This window comes from Lactuca serriola, chromosome 9 (assembly GCF_051521515.1).
Source record: "Lactuca serriola cultivar US96UC23 chromosome 9, Lser_US96UC23_V15, whole genome shotgun sequence".
NCBI classification, from domain to species: domain Eukaryota; kingdom Viridiplantae; phylum Streptophyta; class Magnoliopsida; order Asterales; family Asteraceae; genus Lactuca; species Lactuca serriola.
This window is the reverse complement of record NC_136416.1, coordinates 212,138,313-212,159,767: the sequence shown is the minus strand read 5'-3', so window position 1 is coordinate 212,159,767 and position 21,455 is coordinate 212,138,313. Positions and strand designations below refer to the sequence as shown.

At 39.0% G+C, this 21,455-nt stretch overlaps 6 non-coding genes across 6 annotated transcripts; all 6 read right to left on the bottom strand.

Moving 5' to 3' along the window:
- Positions 1–5,477: 5,477 nt before the first annotated feature.
- LOC145077399 (U5 spliceosomal RNA) lies at positions 5,478–5,596 on the bottom strand. The gene has a single exon (XR_013693145.1). It is a non-coding gene; the product is annotated as a U5 spliceosomal RNA (small nuclear RNA).
- Positions 5,597–5,957: 361 nt separating this feature from the next.
- On the bottom strand, positions 5,958–6,029 carry TRNAE-UUC (transfer RNA glutamic acid (anticodon UUC)). The gene has a single exon. It is a non-coding gene; the product is annotated as a tRNA-Glu (tRNA).
- Positions 6,030–12,886: 6,857 nt separating this feature from the next.
- On the bottom strand, positions 12,887–13,001 carry LOC145077408 (U5 spliceosomal RNA). The gene has a single exon (XR_013693154.1). It is a non-coding gene; the product is annotated as a U5 spliceosomal RNA (small nuclear RNA).
- Positions 13,002–14,875: 1,874 nt separating this feature from the next.
- On the bottom strand, positions 14,876–14,993 carry LOC145077403 (U5 spliceosomal RNA). The gene has a single exon (XR_013693150.1). It is a non-coding gene; the product is annotated as a U5 spliceosomal RNA (small nuclear RNA).
- Positions 14,994–16,353: 1,360 nt separating this feature from the next.
- Positions 16,354–16,466, bottom strand: LOC145077405 (U5 spliceosomal RNA). Its single transcript, XR_013693152.1, has one exon. It is a non-coding gene; the product is annotated as a U5 spliceosomal RNA (small nuclear RNA).
- Positions 16,467–16,746: 280 nt separating this feature from the next.
- On the bottom strand, positions 16,747–16,818 carry TRNAE-UUC (transfer RNA glutamic acid (anticodon UUC)). Its single transcript has one exon. It is a non-coding gene; the product is annotated as a tRNA-Glu (tRNA).
- Positions 16,819–21,455: the final 4,637 nt, after the last annotated feature.

Below are 21,455 nucleotides of genomic sequence, written 5' to 3'. Positions count from 1 at the left end.
AGGTCCTTGAGGTATTGAGATCGGAGAAGCTTTATGCAAAGTTCTCCAAATGTGACTTCTGGTTGCGGGAGGTCCAATTCCTAGGACATGTTGTTAATCAGGAAGGGATATTGGTCGATCCGGCCAAGGTTGAGGCAGTGATGAGTTGGGAGGTGCCGAAGTCACCCTCTGAGATCAGGAGCTTCCTTGGGTTGGCAGGGTATTATCGGAGATTTATTAAGCATTTCTCCAAGATCGCAGTGCCGCTCACCAGATTGACCCGGAAGGGTGTTGCATTCTCATGGGGACCCGAGCAGCAGACCTCCTTTGAGACACTTCGCCAAAGGTTGTGCGAAGCCCCGGTATTAGCTCTCCCGGAGGGGATGGAGGATTTTGTAGTGTATTGCGATGCATCGATTTTGGGGCTGGGTGCAGTGTTGATGCAGAGGGGTCATGTGATAGCTTATGCGTTGAGGCAGCTGAAACCTCATGAGGCGAGATATCCCACGCATGATTTAGAGTTGGGGGCAGTAGTGTTCGCTCTTAAGATTTGGCGTCACTACTTGTATGGGGTTCGATGTACGATATACACGGACCATAAGAGCTTGAAGTATTTGATGGATCAGCCCAACCTAAATATGTGTCAGAGGAGGTGGTTGGATGTGGTCAAGGATTATGATTGTGAGATCCTGTACCACCCAGGCAAGGCTAATGTGGTAGCCGATGCATTGAGCCGCAGGGCGGAGAGCACTCCACTACGAGATGTATGTTTGAGATTGACTGTGATAGCTCCAGTATTGGATGCTATTCGTGGGGCACAGGCCGAGGCTGTGCGACCAGAGATGCAGAAGAGAGAGCTGGTCGTTGGGTTGGTTTCAGAGTTCGTTAAGGATGGACGAGGGCTTATGACGTTTCAGGGTCGGATTTGGGTATCGTTCGTGGGCGGTACGCGTATTACTTTGATAGAAGAGGCTCATCGATCGAAATTCTCGATCCATCCCGGGGCTACGAAGATGTATTTGGATTTGAGGAAAGAGTATTGGTGGCCCTGTATGAAGAGGGACGTCGCATGGTTCGTTGAGAGGTGCTTGACCTGCCGTAGGGTTAAGGCCGAGCACCAGAGACCGCATGGCAAGTTGCAGCCATTGGAGGTTCCCGAGTGGAAGTGGGAACAGATCACTATGGATTTCATCACCAAATTGCCGAGGACTGCCAGAGGAGTCGATGCCATTTGGGTGATTGTGGATAGGTTGACGAAGAGTGCACACTTCCTGGCCATCAGTGAGAGTTCTTCAGCGGAGAAGTTGGCGGAGATATATGTGAGAGAAGTGGTATCTCGGCATGGGGTGCCGATCTCGATTGTTTCAGACCGTGATGTGCGCTTCACTTCCAGATTCTGGAAGAAATTCCATGAGGAGCTGGGTACTAAATTGCATTTTAGTACCGCATACCATCCCCAGACAGACGGTCAGAGCGAGCGAACGATTCAGACGCTGGAGGACATGCTTCGAGCGTGTGTGTTAGATTTCGGGGGTAGCTGGGATGCATATTTACCCTTGGCAGAGTTTTCCTACAACAACAGCCATCATTCGAGCATTGGTATGCCACCCTTTGAGCTGTTGTATGGTAGGAGGTGTCGGACCCCCATTTGCTGGGGAGAGGTGGGACAGAGAGTGATGGGCAGTACAGAGATCGTGCTTCAGACGACAGAGCAGATTCAGCAGGTTAGACCGAGGTTATTGACCGCCCAGAGCCGATAGAAGAGTTATGCAGACAGACGCCGATCCGAGCTTGAGTTTCAAGTCGGCGACTTCGTTCTCCTGAAGGTCTCTCCTTGGAAAGGAGTGATTCGATTCAGGAAGAGGGGCAAGTTGGGACCCCGGTATATTGGGCCATTTCGTGTGATTGCAAGGATAGGCCGGGTAGCCTATCGTTTGGAGTTGCCAGCAGAGTTGGGGCAGATCCACGACACTTTTCATGTGTCGCAATTGAGAAAGTGTATAGCCGATGAGTCGGCAGTGGTTCCATTAGAGGACATTCAGGTGGATGCGAGCCTGAATTATGCCGAGAGACCAGTGGCCATCAGAGATCGGAAGATCAAGGTTCTAAGGAATAAGGAGATACCTCTGGTGTTAGTTCAGTGGCAGCACCGGAAGGGATCGGAAATGACCTGGGATCCGAAGCGTGAGATGCGGGAGCAGCATCCGGAGCTATTTTCAGAGTGAGACTTCGAGGGCGAAGTCTAGTCCTAGTGGGGGAGAGTTGTAATAGCCCGGAATTCCAGGTATCGTTGTATTTATGATTTTGGGTGTTTTAAGAGGGGACTCGGCGAGTTGGAGCCTAGACTCACCGAGTAGGATCGCGGATCTGGTCGCGGGTTCGCGACTAGACTCGACGAGTCCGGATATGGACTCGGCGAGTCTGCGCTGTTTAGCGAAAACCCTAACCGTTCAGGGTTGGGACGTATATGAGGGACCTTATGGCCGTCATTGTTCACCCTAGTCCTCTGAGAGAAACCCTAATTCGATTGTGAGCATCTGGAGCAAGGTAGAGGACCATTGTTGATTTTGGAAGTGTTGTTTTGCAAGGAAGAGGAGGCTTGGTTAAGGGAACAACAAGAGAAGCCACGTTCTGAGGATTGGGGACACAGAGAGCACGTTATTCAGGTAATATTTCGAGTTGCATTCTTCTATGTTGATGTGTATATGGATTTAGGGTTTATTGAACCCTTTTGTGGCTAGATTGAGTGTTACCTTAGTCCCCCAAGCGATTGGAACCCTGTATTGGGACCTTTGGAAGTCCAGAATGTCCCATGCCTGAGCATTTCGGGAATCAATGGAGGTTTTGGATTGGAATCCTTATGCCTTAGGTCAAAATGTAAATTATGAGTCATGGGGTGTATTATGAGCACCGAAATGAGGACCTTACGTGATGAATCAGTCTAGAAAGGCCAGACCTATGAATGGTCGGAGCAGTTCTGACCTTAGAAAGCAGTTTGAGCGGTTGCATGGCATGGACTCGCCGAGTCCGATGAACAGACTCGGCGAGTAGCTTGAAGATTAACTGGGACTCGCCGAGTTGTTCTTCAGACTCGGCGAGTTAAGTCGAGGTGGCCCCGCGATTCTTCCAGGAGGGACTCGTCGAGTCAAGGAGGATACTCGACGAGTAGAAAGGGAATCTTAGAGAATTGGTGAGGACGTTTAGACTCGCCGAGTCGCCCTAGCACTCGCCGAGTCCGGTCAAGTTGACCGTTGACCGTTGACCAGAGTTGACCTATGTCTGACTTCTTAGGGATAGTCAAACTTAGAAGATAAAAGTGTTAATAAGAGATATATGATGTTATAGGGAGATTGTAGCTCAGCGGATCGAGCACGAGTGATTTCGGGATTTGCTAGCTTTCGATATTCACGAGGTGAGTCTTCTCACTATACTGTACCCGGAAGGGTTTGACTGTGTGACCGGAAGGTCAGATATGATATATGATATATGTGCTATATGTGGTAAGTTATTTGTTATACGTGCTATGTATGTTATGTGGGCCGGAAGGCATTATGTTATGGGCCGGAAGGCATTATATTATGGGCCGGAAGGCATTATGTTATGGGCCGGAAGACGATTATGTTATGGGCCGGAAGGCGTTGTGTTGTGGACCGGAAGGTCGGCGTGGGTAGGATCGGAAGGTTTACCCAGCAGGGACGGAAGTCCCCTGAGACACATGGACCGGAAGGTCAGGGCCTGGAAAGGCGTATGTGCGTAAGTTGTATATTAGGGAACTCACTAAGCATTTATGCTTACAGTTGTTATGTATGTGTTTCAGGTACTAGCGAGGACCGTGGGAAGGCGCCGGCGTGATCTGTACACACTGATAGATGTTTTGTGATCTTGGGAATTCTATGATTTGTATTTTGACAGGACACTTGGAATATTTATGCCTTGTTTTGAATGAAAATACTTTATTTTGAAATGAAAATTTTGTTTGAAAATTTACGTTGTTACATGGGAGGTGTCCATTGGAGATGGAGTAGCATCCGACGAGACCAAGAGGCTCCCACTGTTTTCATCGATTAGACCTCCACCCAAACCTTTCCTCCCTCCGTTTATTTCAGCGAAATCAGACAAGAAACCGACTCACTAACCCCGATTTCTACCGATGAAGGAGTCTAAGAAGCCAAGGAAAGCTCACCAAGAACCGATAATTACCTCCTCCTCCTCACGAATAGATCGATCATCCCGATCTACTAGTCGCTACTTGCCCTGCTCCATCGGACTAGTTGAGTCCCTTCCCTACGTGTAATCTGATGGCGACAAGGAAGAACAACCAAGGAGACCGTCGGAGCGCCTTCCCCCTAGTTGCGGCAGACAAGGGAAGCATCGCTCCTTCTCCCTTCTCCTTTTGTCAAATCGATCCCGCACTAGAGGTGTTTCCCCTTTCTCGATTGATTGCATCATCGAGCCACCATGGTTGCTTGCGTTTCCATCTTCCTTGCTCGATAGATGAACCACGACCACCGGACCAAAACTCCCGCTACCTTCGTTATTCTAACTCCCCTTTTTCGGTTTATCTGTGGGGAATAAGAAACAAACAAGAATCAAGATTTGCATTCTTAATATTGAGACTTGAGAGTATAATACTGAATTAGGGCTTTTTCTTACAATTTCAACATCGAGTGGGAGATATGGTGGTTCCAGTGGGTAGAAGTAAATGAGCCTTGATCGATGTCAACGAACGGGGAAGAATCGGTGGCGGCGGTCGGAGTGCAAGGGAAAGACGCAAGCAACACTCGATGTAGGGAGGTGGAGGATGACCGGAGAAGATTTTTGTGGTCAAAGAACATACCCAGAGCTAAAGAGGGGAAACAAGGAAGGAAGGCGGATTTTCTAATTTTTTTTATTTCCTTTTTCCCGCTGCTAGTTGTTGAAAAGCGCATTTGTAAAATTATAAAGTGACATTTCTAGATAATACGCCTTTAACATAAGCGCCCTCTGTGTTTTTTTTGCGAGACACTAATTCTAGGGCATGCAAAAATGCGCGTCCAAAATTCTTTAAATTTCTAAAGATTTGACATTATTTTTAGGGCACGCCCTTTTGCGTATCATTAATCAGTGCGTGACGTAAAAAGCGTGTCATTAAAGGTCTGTTTTCTAGTAGTGTGTATTTTTAACTCTACATTTCCATTCACCTTGTGATGTGGGAATGCAATTGAACCTCTTGCCACATAATGTGAAGAGCACACGGTATTCTTTAAAGTGATTGTTTGCATCTTTTTAAATCTTAGCTTTCTTCCTTTACATATGGTTTATTGGTCTAATCCACAACAACATATGATGCAAGGGCTTATAAGATGAGGTTTGGTGTCAAGTGTTTACAAGACTGTCAAATTGAGAGGACTTAGCCAAAAAATTGAAACAAAAATAGCTTCAAACATTTTCATTGCAAAGTTAAATAGTTCTCAAAACTTTGAAAAATAACTCATAAGTTAAAACTGTGAATTGCTAGAAGCATCCCAACAAAGGAATACCTCTCCAAAAATAGGCGTATGCCACTTGATGTAACAAGCACACGGTATTCTTTAGTAAAAGGCGAAAGAATAGTTCGCTATGTGCTTATTACATGGCTGCGTGATTATATTAGGCTGCTGTAGGGTCTTTTTTATAGAGCTTATTTAAATTGTAGATTTCTATTCAAGTAGCGATGTGGGAATGCAATTTGACAGTTTTTTCTTCTCCATGCATGCCCTGAATAAAATATTCCCCCCAAACTCCAGTTTTTAAACTAACAGAAGTAAAAACCGATGATGAATGTGTCTATTAAAATTCCGTTTTTATACTGCAAAGGTTTTGATTTGATGATAGAAAAAAAAGACTGTTTCTAAATATGAATTAAATTGATGTTTTTTATACATTTGGGATTGGATTATTAATACTTCTATGAACGAATAAAATGGATTATGCTGTAATACATGAATTGCAAAAAAGAATTCTATTGCCGGGAATCGAACCCGGGTCTCCTGGGTGAAAGCCAGATATCCTAACCGCTGGACGACAATGGATTTGTGTTCTGATTACATTTTCTAATTACTTGTTTTGAAACGGGGCCAACAGAAGACTGTGAAGCTGTTTGATTACATACACTGACGTCTGTTCTTCATACATTCGATAGTCACGGAGTAAGAGTTCTTGCATATGTTTTTGGAAACTACCTTTTTACTCTTTTTATGACAACAACCAATCTATTAGCGTTTCAGATTGGATGGAGTTTGAAGAATAGACATTTCTAGCATCTTGTTGTTTGGTAGCTAGGACTTAGGAGAGACTCGTGCATGGAATCTTACAAGCTATACTCTTGAATTATCCATTTTTTAGTTTTTATTTAGGAATAAAGTCATACAATGACAACATTAATTTTTTCCATTTGTCCTGCCTCGGTTACCAATTCTCACTACTGGAAAAAGGTAGTTATTCCTTCAAAAAATCCCCAAGAAAATATATTTCCTATAAATATATTTCCGAGAAAATAAATTACGCGGAAACACACACGAAAATATATTTTCCAAGGAAAAGCTTTCCGAAGAATTTTCCAAGTCATTTCCGAGAAAATATATTTGTAGGAAATATTGAGGACTTTCCTATAAATAAATTACGCGGCATTTCCGAGGGAAACATGTTCCTCGGAATTTCCGAAGGAATTTTTTCCTATGGATTTTGGAGGGAAACTCTATAATGACAGTCTTTATGGCGTTTTTGTCACATATTTGTGACAAATTTTCCTAGTGTTTTCCTAGGGATTTCCGAGAAAATGTGCACCGGTAAAAAATCCCGAAAAGCACACAAAAATCCATATTTTCTATCCAAAATGCAGAATATATATATATATATATATATATATATATATATATATATATATATATATCACAAAGAAACATAAATTTAAATGTATTCATTTTCAAACAAGTTTAAGCAAACATCTAAAATCAAAAATATAATTTAAAATATCAAAGAAATGTATTAGACTTTTCAACAACAACTAACTACCACTTGGTGGAGTGTTATTATGGAGTTGTCTCATGATTTAAGCCATTTGAGCTTCCAACTGTGCATGTCGTTTGGCTTGGGTTTGCATTTAGGTTTGTCTTTCTTCTGACTCCCGAACGTAAAAACATGTTAAAACGAACATACATAATTTTAGTTTTTTGAAAGGCATCAAATAACATTATAATAAACGCTAGCAGGAAGCTAACATAAAACAAAAGAGTTCAAACAAAACTAAACATAGAAACAAGAAGCTAAACAAACACGACTTAGACTAAAACAAATAATGCAACAAGCAGGAACAACAAAAACAATCCCCCAAAAAACAAGATAACACCTAAAGTACCAAAAAATCGAGAACACTAAAAGTACCAAAAAATCGATAACACCACTAAAACCAACAACAAAATGACAAAAACCGACGAACATATATCAACAACAGCACCATCATCAAATAGACATAGGAACTTCTGAGGGATTTCCAAGGAAATGCCTAAAATAAATATTTTCCTCGAAAATGCATAGGAACTTCCGAGGGATTTCCGAGGACCTGTCAATTTTTCGACTTTTCTAGGAATGTCCTAGGAAATGCGTATGAATTTCCAAGGAAAACTATTTTACATGATTTCTAGAAAATCCCTCAAAATGCGTAGAAATAAACATAATAAATATAAAGGTTTTCTTGCATATGTCTTTGTCTATGTTTTGTTATTCAACTTTTTCATCTAGTAAATAAAGGAGTAACTATTTTACATATATGACGATTTAATAAGTTAGTCTTTCCTTACGGAAAGTTGGTTACTTAACTAGTAAGAACGCATTGTATTTCCTTTGTCATGCATTCGATTGGAAAGATGTCAATGTAAGAAAATATGCATTTTTTATCCCACCAAAAAAAGTTGGAACAAGATAAGACACACTTGCTCTTGATATTTTGTCTATGCAAAAGATATGAATGCCCCATTATTATTATAAAAATAGCTTTCCCTAGTGTACCCCGTTAAATTTCAAACTCTTTCATGACCTATTAGATGTCAAACAAGTATCAAATGACTTGTGGTGTTTATAGTCACCGAGACTATCAAACTTCATAGTTAGCCAAAAGATCTGTATAACACAAATGATTTCATTTTTTGCGTTCATAGTTGTAACGCCGTAAAAATTCAAACAATTTTTCACTTTTTTTAAAACCAAGTAAATTCATTCATAATCACTTTCAAGAAAACAATGTATCAACATTATCTTATCACAAATCCCAAGATCATAATATATCAATAAAACTCTGCGCGTGTGTGTGTACTGATCATGTCAGCGCCTTCCTGCGATCCTCACTAGTACCTGAATCATATAACACAAACACTGTAAGCACGAAGCTTAGTGAGTTCCCCAATATACCACATATAACACATACTAGACACTCGAGGCTATAACTATGTGGGCCCTTGAGCCCTAACTCTGTGGACCCTCTGGTCCTAACTCTGTGAACCTTCCGGTTCTAACTCTATGGACCTTCCGGTCCTAACTATGTCAAGCACTGGAACACACACAACATAAATCACATAGAAATAATGAAATGCAACACATCACATACAGAGCATATGAGATACTCTATCATATAACTCTAATTACCACTCAAGGTAAGTATAGTGAGAAGACTCACCTCGGATGTCTCGGTAATATCTCGCTGTAACATTGATCTAGCCTCTGCCTAAACACATAAACGATCATCCCAATTAATAATGGCTCTCCAGGCTAGACTAAATCCTCACACGTCCTCTAAGAAAGCTAAAAGACCATTTCACCCTTCAAACAGTCCACAAGTCCAATTGTTGACCATACTCTAAAAGTCAACAAAAGTCAACGGTCAACTCTTTGACCAGACTTGTCGAGTGCACAATTGTGACTTGGCGAGTTCATTCATGAACTCAAGTCCTCAAAATCCCCAATGACTCACCGAGTCACTTCCCCAACTCAGCGAGTCAACAACTGGGTGATTCATGGGGGAAAACTATCCTACTCACCGAGTCTGTTCTTGGACTCGACGAGTTCATGCCATGCTCAAACTCAAATGACCTCCTGAGGTCAGATCCGTTCCTCTAACCCATAGATTTGGCCTCCTTAAGCAAGATAAACACGTAAAGTTTGGATCTTGATGCCCATGCAAAGACCTAATGGCTCTATTTGAAGAAGTGGCCTCAATATGACATCCTAAGCTTGTATCCCCCAATGACACCCATAAAGATCAAGAAGTTAAGGTCTCTAGACCTCTTTGGATGCAGATCCAAAGTCTCAACACAAGAAGGGACCAATTGCTTCACAATTCGTACTCTAAAGGGGGCTAGAAACCCTAACTCTCAAATATTAACACCAAAACTAAAGAAGGATTGAATATGTACCTCAATATGAAGTCCCTAGGCTCTGAAATCCGCAGAATAGCACCCTCTTCAGTTCCCTCTTGCCTTGGTCACCTTCTTCTTGCAAAAACACCCACACAAGGATCAAAAATGGCTTCTTCTTCCTCACAAACGCTCTAGATCTCTTAGGGTTTCGCTCAAGGGTCTGGTAGCCGCAAATGGTGTCTATAATCCCCTTTAAATAGGTTCCAAACCCTAGGAATTAGGGTTTCATTAAACAACACAGACTCGCCAAGTCCACTAGTCGACTAGTCGAGTCCGGTCATTAACCCTGATAGAATTCGCGATCCTACTCGGCGAGTCTAAGCGTTAACTCGCCGAGTCCCTCCAAAATCTCCAAAATAAATGAATAAATAATGTACCTGGGAATCCGGATGTTACAATAGTTAATAATTCTAAGCCATGTTTCATAATCAAACATTTGGAAAACAAATAAATATTTATCAATTCGAAAATAGCAACTTAAAACTATTAGTTGTTAGAAGCATTCCAAAGGGGAGCACCTCTCCAAAAATAGGTATATGCCCCTTGTTGCAACAAGCACATGCTCTTTCAATCTCTACATTTCCATTTTTTGTGTTGTGGGAATGTAGCAGTACTTCTTTCTTCTCCATACTTGTGATGAAAATTGGTGTTTTTAGTTATGTGCAAATGGTGTCCTCTTTTAAAATTTCAAATTGATTTTTGTTTTGATGGTTTCACATTTTAACCTTAGTGCATCATATGAAAATTGAAAAATCTTATTGTGTCCCATGTGATGCAAGTGTGGAAGTGGATTTATTTATAAAGATATACGACCTTCATAAGAATTTATTTAAGTCGAACAACCTTTGAGTTGTTCTATACATGTAAAAGATAAACCCACTTACCCACATATTCCTCCACCCTTATTTTGTATGCTAGTGTTTTAAAGTTTTGCATGATTTTTCCATTAAATGAAGAAAATTTCAATTTCCACAATCACACAATATGTCACATTAGAGTCGAGGAATATAGTATTGGGAGAAGGACATTGTAGAACATTAATGTATTGTTTTCGCCTGTCAATTACATCATTTTGAGAAATGTGAAGCGGTCATTCGATTTTGTTGCTAACATGGATTTGATAATATTAAATATATATTTTTTAACGCCACATAAGTAATTCCACATCATTTTAAAAATGTATCAATATAGCTTCTTCCACCGATTCGTAAAAAGTAGACCAAAAAAACTAGGGTTCTTTGAAGTGTAAAAGCATCAAAGCAGTGGACATGAAATCTAAATGTTGATGGAGTTTATTCGAAAAAGTGGAGCTCAACCATAATGGGGCATTTGTTTGACATCCCTTCTCTTATGTTAATGGTTTCACCATTACCATTGACGATAATGATTTTGTTGGTATGGATTACTCTAAGTGTGCGATCTGGCTCGAACGTTTCATGCAAGAAGAATGCAAGAAACTTTACTACTCCAAGCTAGACAAAATATTGTTGGATAAGATTCTCCCTATTGCAAATGATTTATACAATGCAAGTTTCATTCTTTTATTCTTACAGAACATATGATTAACTTTCCCTATATATGGACGATACCGGTGCTAGAATAGAGGAGTGATTTGTTGATGAAGTCAATGAAGAGGATGAACATGATTCATGCATCATGGGTGGGGAAAATGAGCAATAGGTAGCTAACATGATAGAAGTTGATGTTGATTATACCGAAGAAACAACAATTTACGAACAAAACAAAAAATCATAGCATTCTAAGTAGATTGTCTGCTCATGAGGGAGAGGAGGACTTCAACATCAACGATGATGAAGCTAATATGAGTGAAAGTGAGACCAATATGCATAAGTGTATCCTATTTTTAATGAATCCTTACATTGTAAAAAGCAAAATCTTGTACTTGTATGAGGTTTAAGGACCTAGGACAAGTGAAAACGATGTTGTGCAACTATGTTGTGGCCAATAGGTACCAACTTTGTTTTCAAAAGAATGATAGGAAACTATTGTTGGTTTTGTGTTGTAAAGGTACTTGCACATTCATGTTATGGGCATCACGGATGGGTGTTGGAGATACCTTCTAGATAAAGTATTTTAAGAGTGCACACATGTTTGCAAAAAACTTTGAGTTAGGGTCACTTGTTACATATGCATAGACAAGGAGTCATTATACAAACCAAATTTTACATAAGCATAAGATGAGTGTAAGGAAACTCAGAGCAGAAGTTATAAAGAAGTTTGGTGTTCAAGTAACTCCTGTGTGACAGCAAAGGAGACATGAACGAATATTAGGGTTTACTATTATTATATAAGGGTTTGTCCAAATGAAAATGTAGGGTTTTTACAAATAAAATTCACAATTTTTTTGCATAAATCTTTACATTATAGTTAATGGAACCAAAATTGAAACCGAGGTGACATCTAGGGTTATCCAAATTCCAAGAGGTGCGTTCTTGGAAACAAAGGTCACGAAAGTACTTCTTAATGTCTCTGTTAGTGGTTACAAATCGTAGTTGCTGATTAGAAGAAGACGAAGATGAAGACATCGAGCTAACTATTTAGGGTTTTCGTTTGCTCAAAAAGGGGAATAATAAATGAGAAGGATTACCAGATGGAGTATAAGGTTGTATCGTGGAAACACATCCTTGAGGATGTGTCTAACACATGGTCTATCCATTATAAGTCATCCATGTAACCTTATGTAACCGGTAAACCAATAATTGGGGCTCAATACCCTATTTAACACTTACAAAACAAGTTACGTGATCTATTGTGAAAAAAAATTGAGGACCTAATTAGGACGAAAGCAATACATCAATGTGCTACAATGTCATTTTCCTTACGGTTTTAGAGTAAATTACATCTTTGGTCCTTGAGTATAGTTGTTTTTCTAAATTTTGGTCCTAAAAGGTTTTATCTTGTAATTTTGGTCCTAATTTGAGGTTTTTGTTATGTTTTTAGGCCTTATGTCAAATAAAATGTCTATCATTTTGGGATCAAAATTGCAAAGTTTATATATACTCATTGACCAAAAACAATACTTTTACTTGAAAGAGACCACCAACATTACATGGAACTTAACCAAAATTGAAAAGGAAAACTTTTTTAAACCAAAAACATAATTTACAACACCATTCGAGGTGACTAATGAGCTTTCATTCCCACACTATTCCAGGTGACTAATGAGCTTTAATTTACAACACCATTCTGGCCCGACTGTATCTCTAACCATAAGTTTTAATGGATTGTGGAGTTTGCTGTCAAACTTCAAGTTCTACTCATCATTAGCCAAAAAATCAATAAAGCACAAATGTTTATAGCTTAATTAAATTGGTTTCTATTTTTGTATTTCATAATTTAATACTATTAGCTAGGCTTTTAATCAAGCATTTGGAGGAACAACCTTATAATTATATACTTCAAAGCTGAATATGACTATCAATAGTTTGTAAATCTTAGAACTACTAATTGCTGGAGGTATTACATAAAAGAACACCTCTACAAAAATAGGGGTATGCCATTTGATGTGAAGAACACACGGTATTCTTTAGTAAAAGGCGAAAGAATAGTTCAATTTGTGCTCATCGCATGGCAGCATGATTTCAAAAGGATGGTGAAGGGCTTTCTTTATACGGTTTGTAAAAGTTGTAGATTTCCATTCAGCTAGCAATGTGGGAATGTAGCAATACTTCTTTATTTTGAATTATTATATTATGACGTGTTACTAGTAAATTAAAGTTGGTGTTTTAGTTAGGAACAAATAGTATCCTAATTACTAGTAATTCAGTTATTTTGAAACTTAATTTTAGTTTTAATAGTACCACCTCAAAGCAACAAACTGAAAATTTAATATTTTTACAAGATAAGTGAAACTTGTTTGTCATAGACTCTCTTAAATTTATATCATCAGATTTTTATTTTCTTTCATTGATGTGACTTATATATCTTATGGCTACGAACTTGTGCAAACTTCTTTGATTAAATTTGATTTATGGTCCTCCAGATACTATGACAATGAAATCGACGTTGCACAAACACGCATCTTTGTCGGTTAAACAAATGAAGCATTTGTAATTTATGACATTAAATCTAGTGGTTTTCAAATACAAAATTAATCAATGTTACTAATCATTTACAAATATTTCTAATATTTGGTTGTTGAAATACAACACCTTTATGAAATAGCCTTTGTTGTGCCTGCAACTTTCAATGATTTGCAAAAAAATCCCTATCTTTTTATATAAAAACTGTTTCATGACCCATAAAATGTCTAAGGCGGAGTTTATTTTTTACTTAGTGAACTTAATGGAAACAAGACTTAATCCAGATAGATATATAGGAGCACTTCTTTTTAACTTAATGCATACATCAGGTCTTAATAGGTTAAGAGGAGTCGCGGAGGTAAGGTGTTCTTAACCTTTGGAATATAAGTGTAACTTCTTACGGTTTGATTTTTAGTATGATCTCATAAATTGTTCAAACTTGGGTAATATTCTTTTGGACTTATCAAATAATATGTTATTTTTTATTATATAAATCGTGTTCGGTTTATGTAGTCGGTTTGTTTAATCTATTTCAAATATCTGGAGTTAGTTTTATTCTTTGAAGTTATTTTATAGCATGTTCATTTTAAGTTGTTAATCATGTTATTATTTATATTTTTTATTTATAATTATTTTTTAATGTGGTCATTTACAATTTTTAAATAAACAATCATTTGTTATTTATCACTTCTAAACAACCGATATGAAGATTGCATCGTTGCTAGTGTTGCTTCGGATAACATTCTTCAAATTTGATAGATTGTTGAAAACATCTACCATGATAAGATGATTGCGTTGATAATGAATGAAGACCAACCCAATCCTCATACAAAGACAACAAATATAAGTAGGCAATGTTTTTTTTTCCACTTTCTTAATCTATGTTTTGTTACTCAACCTTTTCATCTTGTTAACAAAGGAGTAACTAGGTTACATATATCGATAAGCTTAAAAAAAAATTGTAGTATAGTTAATATTGTCTTACAACCGGTTGGTTACGTAGTAATGAACATGATAGATCATGTTGTATTGTTTTTGGCATACACTGGCCGGACACACGTCAATGATACAAAAGATGCAATTTTTCACACACACAAAAAAAAAATGGAATAGTATGGGGAAAAGACTTGCTCTCGATCTCTTGCCTACACAAAAGACATGAATGCCTCATTCCCATAACCGAAAATAGCTTTTATGGCATATCTTTCATGGTTGGTTCATTAGATGTCAAACAAGTATGTTAACCATTTCCAAGACAGTATCAAACTTCCTCTTTTGCCAAAAGGATCAGTAATACACAAATGCTTTTATATTTTTGTAGTTCATAATTGATTTTTCTGCAGCAGGTTTACTAATCAAGCATTTGGAAAAAAAAATTAAATTTACCAACTGCACACTAGAAGCTTAAAACTATGAATAGTTAGAAGCATCCCGAAAAGGGAAACCTCTCCAAAAATAGGCATATGCCACTTTATGTGAAGAACACACGGTATTCTTTAGTAAAAGGCGAAAGAATAGTTCGCTTTGTGCTCATCACATGGCTTGCATGATTTCATAACCTGTTGGAGGGCCTTATTTATACATGTATTTCTAAATCCACATTTCCGTTTACCTTGCAATGTGGGAATGCAATTGAACCTTCTTGACTCTACTTTATACACCCTTTTAAACTATAGTTTTTATATTTTCACCATTAAGTACTAAAAAGTCATTACAACCCTTTTTTTTTTTTTGTAGAAAAACCACTACTATAATTTGATTTGTTTCATTTAATTCATCATTTACCTGCTAAAATCGGTCCAAAATAGCCCAACGTGATACACCTTATGTTGGCAGGAAACTAGTGTAAACATCTGTACTCAACCTGCTAACCGACTTTAGTAGGTAAGTAATAGCTTAAATGAAAAAAAAAATCATTTTATCAATAGTTTTTATACAAAAAAATCGTATTGACTTTTCGGATAAGAATAGTAACAGCTGTTTTGAAAGTTTATACACTATCACTATGCCTTCTAGATCCTTCAAATGGCCCGTTCTCCAGAGTCCAGCTCCAATTCCAGATTTTGTTTTTGAGGGCTGATTTCAACTTATTACAACTTGTATGATGATCGTTGTACTACAAATGATATGAGAGCCGCATGAATTTTGGCCTTTGGGGCGATTTAGTTCTTTTCTTTTTCTTTTTGTATAGCTTATTTTCGTTTGTAAATATGAATCCTTTTAATGCTTTTGGATATCTTTTTTACATTTGGAATTTGGGTTTGAATTATTATTAGTTCTATCTCTGGATAAATACGAAAAAGTTCAATTGTGGGAATCGAACCCGGGTCTCCTTGGTGAAAATAAGATGACAATGGATTTATGTTTTTGTGTTGTCATTTTATTATTACGGCCTTATGGGCTCAACCAGCAAGACTGTGAAGCTGTTTGATTATCTAAAACTGACAACTGCTCTTCATACGTTTACCTGTTTGTTTACCCTTTTTCTTACACCAACTAATCGATTGGCATTTTCAGGTTAGATGGAGTCCCAAGAATAGACATTCTTAGCATCTTGTTATTTGGTAGGAGATTCATGCACGTAATCTTAGTATCTATGCTATTGAATTATCCATTTTTTTAGTTTTCTCCATTAGTTTTGTTATAAATTCCTTTTCATATGTGTTAAGTCAAGTCATCTTGTACTTACAAAAAACATTCCACTTGGTCATGATAATTCGGCTTTTGACATGCATGTTTCCGAGACTTGATATTCTCCCAATTATTAGATCTAATCGAGGTTTCACAATCAAGCATTTAAACGAAAGAAACTAACATTTTACTACTCAACATCTGTATTTTAAAGTCAAGCATCAGAACAATCGCTTAAAAAGTTAAAAACTAGGAGATTTTAAGAGGCATCCAAAAAAAAAGAACACCTCTCCAAAAATAGGCATATGCCACTCAATGTAACAAACACACGGTATTCTTTAGTAAAAGGCGAAAGAATAGTTCGCTATGTGCTTATTACATGGATGCGTGATTATATTAGGTTGCTGTAGGGTCTTCTTTATAAAGCTTATTTAAATTGTAGATTTCTATTCTAGTAGCAATGTGAGAATGCAATTTGACACTTTTACATGCATACTCTAAGTAAAACATTCCCCTCAAACTCCCGTTTTCAAACTAACGGAAGTAAAAACAGATGATGAATGTGTTTGTTTTATTGATGTTTTGGAATTTGGATACATTTGGGATTGGATTGTTAATACACGTACAAAAGAGTTTCCTGATACAAGCAAAAGAGCAACAAAAAATTCCATTGCCGGGAATCGAACCCGGGTCTCCTGGGTGAAAGCCAGATATCCTAACCGCTGGACGACAATGGATTTATGTTCAGATTACGTTTTTTGGTTACTTCTTGTGGAAACATTACAAAACCTGACGACCACTCTTCATACAATATTTAATAGTCACGAGTAAGTTTTTGGAAACTACCTTTTAACTTTTTTTCTACAACAACCAATCTATTGGTGTTTCAGGTTGCACTACTAGAAAATCTGAAAATTCCTACGACAAAATCCGTAGGTATAGGGTTTTACCTACGGAATTGCGACGGAAAATGGGCCATAGCATAAACGCTCGTGGGTAAATTTTACCGACGGATTTGCAACTGATTAGCTGCTACTGAGAATACCGACAACATTTTTCCGTCGGTAATTTACCTACGGAATACATAGGGAGCACTATAGCGACGGATTTCCGACGACTCATATTACCGACGGATTCTCCGTAAGTATTCTGTCACTAAATATCTCTCTTTAAAAAAAAAGCAATAAATAACAAAAATTCTAGTTTTTTTTCTCCATGATATTGACAAAACTTATTAGATTAAACTTATAATAATATTGAAATTCAACCACAAAACTAATAACATTACAGTAAAACTAATAAACATCATCTAATACCTTAAATAGTATCAAATATAAATGCATTACTAATGAACATTGTCTAATAATATACTAAATGTGTATAACAATACACATTAAAAGTGTCAACTATAAATGTTTAACTAAGTGCTTAAAAACATAAAATATAGAATTATTTGGTGGACTACTTGGCAAATTACCATGTAAGCTGAACCGACGGCTCATACACATACACATAAACACACTTAGAAACACATATACCCATACATACACATATACAAATACATACATACATACATACATACATACATACATACATAGACACACCTAGACACTCATACACACATACACATACACATAAACACACTGTAATGCCCCATTTCTGGTATGTAATTTAAATATAGTATTTTTCCTTCCTTAAGAGAAGCTCCATGAGTCAATAGCCCGACTCGTCGAGTAGAGACGGGATTTGCACGAGTCTTTAGTAGGCGACTCGACGAGTCTGTATCTCGAACTCGGCGAGTCCGCTAGTCTGGATGAAACCCTAAATCCCAGGGTTTGTACCCTATTTAAACGTCATTATAGCTTCCCACCCCAGCCTGCAGCACCTTTAGAGCATTTCTCTGTAAAACCCTAGTCCCCATTGTTGAGCTTGAGTATTTTGTGATAGATTGGGAGTTGTAGAAGAGAAGGAAGGAAAGAAGATCAATAGAAGAGAAAGGAGATCCAAGAGCTAGCTTCCATCTGCTCCATATTCTGGTAATAAAGTTATTACCTTACTTATTCTTCCATTAAACCCTCTTTTATGCTTGTTTATGGTTCTCTTGGAGCTTTATATGATTCAAACTCGAGAATCAAACTATCCTTACAATGGAAACCATAGATCTGGATGTTATTGAGCTCTAGGAGCTCAATGTAGCTACCTTTATGCAGATATAACCTTGTTCTAAACCCTAAGTGCTTATTGTTGGATGATTTTGGTGTTTAAGCCCCATTCTCTTGTGCATGCACGTAAAGTTGGAAACTTTACGTGTAAAACCAGCCCTAGAAACCCAGATATATGAACTGGATGCACTGAAATCGACTAGAATCGACTATATAGTAATGACATGCATGGGACTCGGCGAGTCTACGCCATGACTCGGTGAGTCCAAGGCAATCTTATTGCCTCAGGAATAGACTCGACGAGTTGTTCATACAACTCGGCGAGTCGGATGAAGTTAGACTCGATGTTAGTATCAAAGAAGAACTCGTCGAGTCTTTGCCAAACTCAACGAGTTGAAGTGGGAAGAGGATTAGAAAGGATGTTAGGGACTCGGCGAGTTGGCGGCCCGACTCAGCGAGTCCGGTCAACTGAAAGTTGACTTTGACCAAGGGTAACATAGTTATTTTACCATGGGAGTAGTTATCAGTATCTGATTTAGTGTTTATGGGATTTGTAGCCGGGGAGTTCCGGAGCAACAGTCAGCCAGTTTCAGATTTAGCATCTCAGCAGCCAGCGTTACGAGGCGAGTTTCCTTCCAGTAGGAACGGGTCTACGACCACAATGCCGACTCGTTTAGTTAGTAGTAGTTTCGGATTTCGGTCCGATGTAGTAGTTCAGTGTGCCTGATGTCTTTGTGATTCAAGCATGTCTTTGTGTTATGTGTTCTGAATTTCTGTTCGATGCAGTATGCAGTATATGTGTTTATGCTAGTAGATATGATTATGATATGCTATGTTCAGTCAGTTTTCGGACTTCGGTCTGATGCAGAGGGAAAGGCCCTGATTAGTTCCGGACTTCGGTTCGATGTAGAGGGCAAGGCCCTGGTTAGTTCCGGACATCGGTCCGATGCAGTTTCCGGACTTCGATCTGATGCAGAGGGCAAGGCCCTGGTTAGTTCCGGACTTCGGTCCGATGCAGTTTCCGGACTTCGGTCCGATGCAGAGGGCAAGGCCCTGGTTAGTTCTGGACTTCGATAAGATGCAGTTTCCGGACCTTGGTCCGATGTAGTTGGCAAGGTCCAATACGTGTTTATATGTTATTGTATGGTATGTGTTAGCTTGGGGGAGCTCACTAGGCTTCGTGCTTACAGTTTTAGTTTTGGTTTCAGGTACTTCAGCTAGCAAGGGGAAGGGCTCGGGATGATGGCATGGCACACACCACAGTTTAGCCTGGGAGATTGACTATGATATTTTGATATGATCTTGACACTAGTTTTGATTTGATAATTTATTATGACATTTGAGATACACAATTCATGGTTTTTATCTTTTGATATTTGATATTATGGTTTAGTAATGTTTTTCAAACAAAAAATTTTGGGTTGTATTTTTGGGATGTTACAAGTTTGTATCAGAGCCTTGGTTTGAGGGATTCAGGCACACTCTCGAGTGTGACTGGACTCAAACTAAGGAAATGGTAAAAAGATTTTCAAAAGAAAAATGTTTTTGAAAGAATTTTTGAAAAAGAAAACTTAAAAAGAAAAGAGTTTTTGAAAAAGAGAAAAAGGGTGTGGTGTATGCGATCAACCGAGCTCAAGTAAGTACTCCCAAATTACCCATACAAGTTTATGTTATGATTATCAGTTTCAGTTTCAGTAGAATGACATGCTATGATAGGACTAAGGATCTAGGAGGATGCCTTATGTGCCTGCTATATGTGTTTCAGCTTTATGAGAATTACATGCTAGTATTGAGTAGACAGTAGTAGGATAGCATGTTTAGGTTATGCCTGATAGTATGAGCTTAGCATTGTATGCTCGTACAATTTCTTGTTATGAGGATATAATTGCTTGAGTAGTTTCCTGTGTCTGAATGTTGCTTGCTTTGTGCTTTGTGGGAATCTGAGTGATGGGAGTTAGCCATTAGGTGAATACGTCACGTCACATGTGATCAGGGTTGAATAATCTCAGAGTGTTGGATTTGGCCATATTATGCAGCTCTTGTTTGAGTCTAACCGTTGTAGGGACGAGTCTTTTACTCGAAGGATTATCTGAGCCTCGTCACATGTGATGGTATTCAGGTGATAGCTAAGTGGCATTACAAGGAGGCCTTCAGCAACTAAGGACTGGGTTGGGTGGAGTCAAATATTTCCCTAGGGCAAGCCTAGAATGAGAGTAGCAGAGATCAGTAGCAGTAGAAGTGACTTGGTAGAGTCAAGGAAGTTCTTGAGGAAAGTACGGATAGATGTGGAAGGTAGTATGGGCCTGTACTACTGAAAGCAGAGGATCCATACTTGAATGGAGGAAGGCTGAGATGAGACCAGGAAACTTGTAGTAGTAGCGATCCATCGAGATATATCAGTGTTTTTGACGTTTATCATCATGCGTTTTCAGAATGGTGGTTTTACGCCCTAGGCCAGCAGTCGGCAGTTCAGGAGCCGACGAGAGATCAGAATCAGGCTCGGGGGCCGAGCATTTGGATGAGCAGACTAGGGAGTTCCTCTCCTCAGAGGTTACTCACACCATACTCGAGCAGACTCCTATGATCTTTGGTTCTATCAAAGAGGGTATTTTGAAGTTGATGAATGAGAGGTTGAGCACATTCCATGTAGAGGTGGCGACCATGATGGGGTCGTGCACACTCACCTTCAGGGAGTTCAGGGCTTGTGGAGCCTTAGACTATCATGGGGCGCGGGACCCCATAGCAAGCACTAGGTGGTTGGCAGATGTCGCCAACGCATTCCGCATTAGCAGATGTCTCGAGGGGGTCAAGGTCAGACTAGCATCCTATCTCGTGAAGGACAGGGCAAGAGATTGGTGGGAGGAGATCGGGCATGTCATTGGGGATGACGCATCTCTTGATGTGATGACCTGGTCTGATTTTACTACCACGTTTAGAGTCGAGTTTGCACCGGTTATTGAGGTGCAACAGTTAGCTAGGGAGTTTCAGGATCTCACACAGACTACAGAGACAGTGGCGGAGATTACCGCCAAGTTTAGGGAGAGGGCTCTTCTCGTTCCTCAGTATGCAGCTGATGAAGAAATAAAGAAGTCCCGTTGTCATGAGATGTTGCGGAGTGATATCCGCCAGTTTGTGAGCCGGTCCAGCTGTAAAACGCTGGATGATATGTTGCGAGGGTTCGTGAGAGAGAGAGATAGATTTGGAGATGGAGA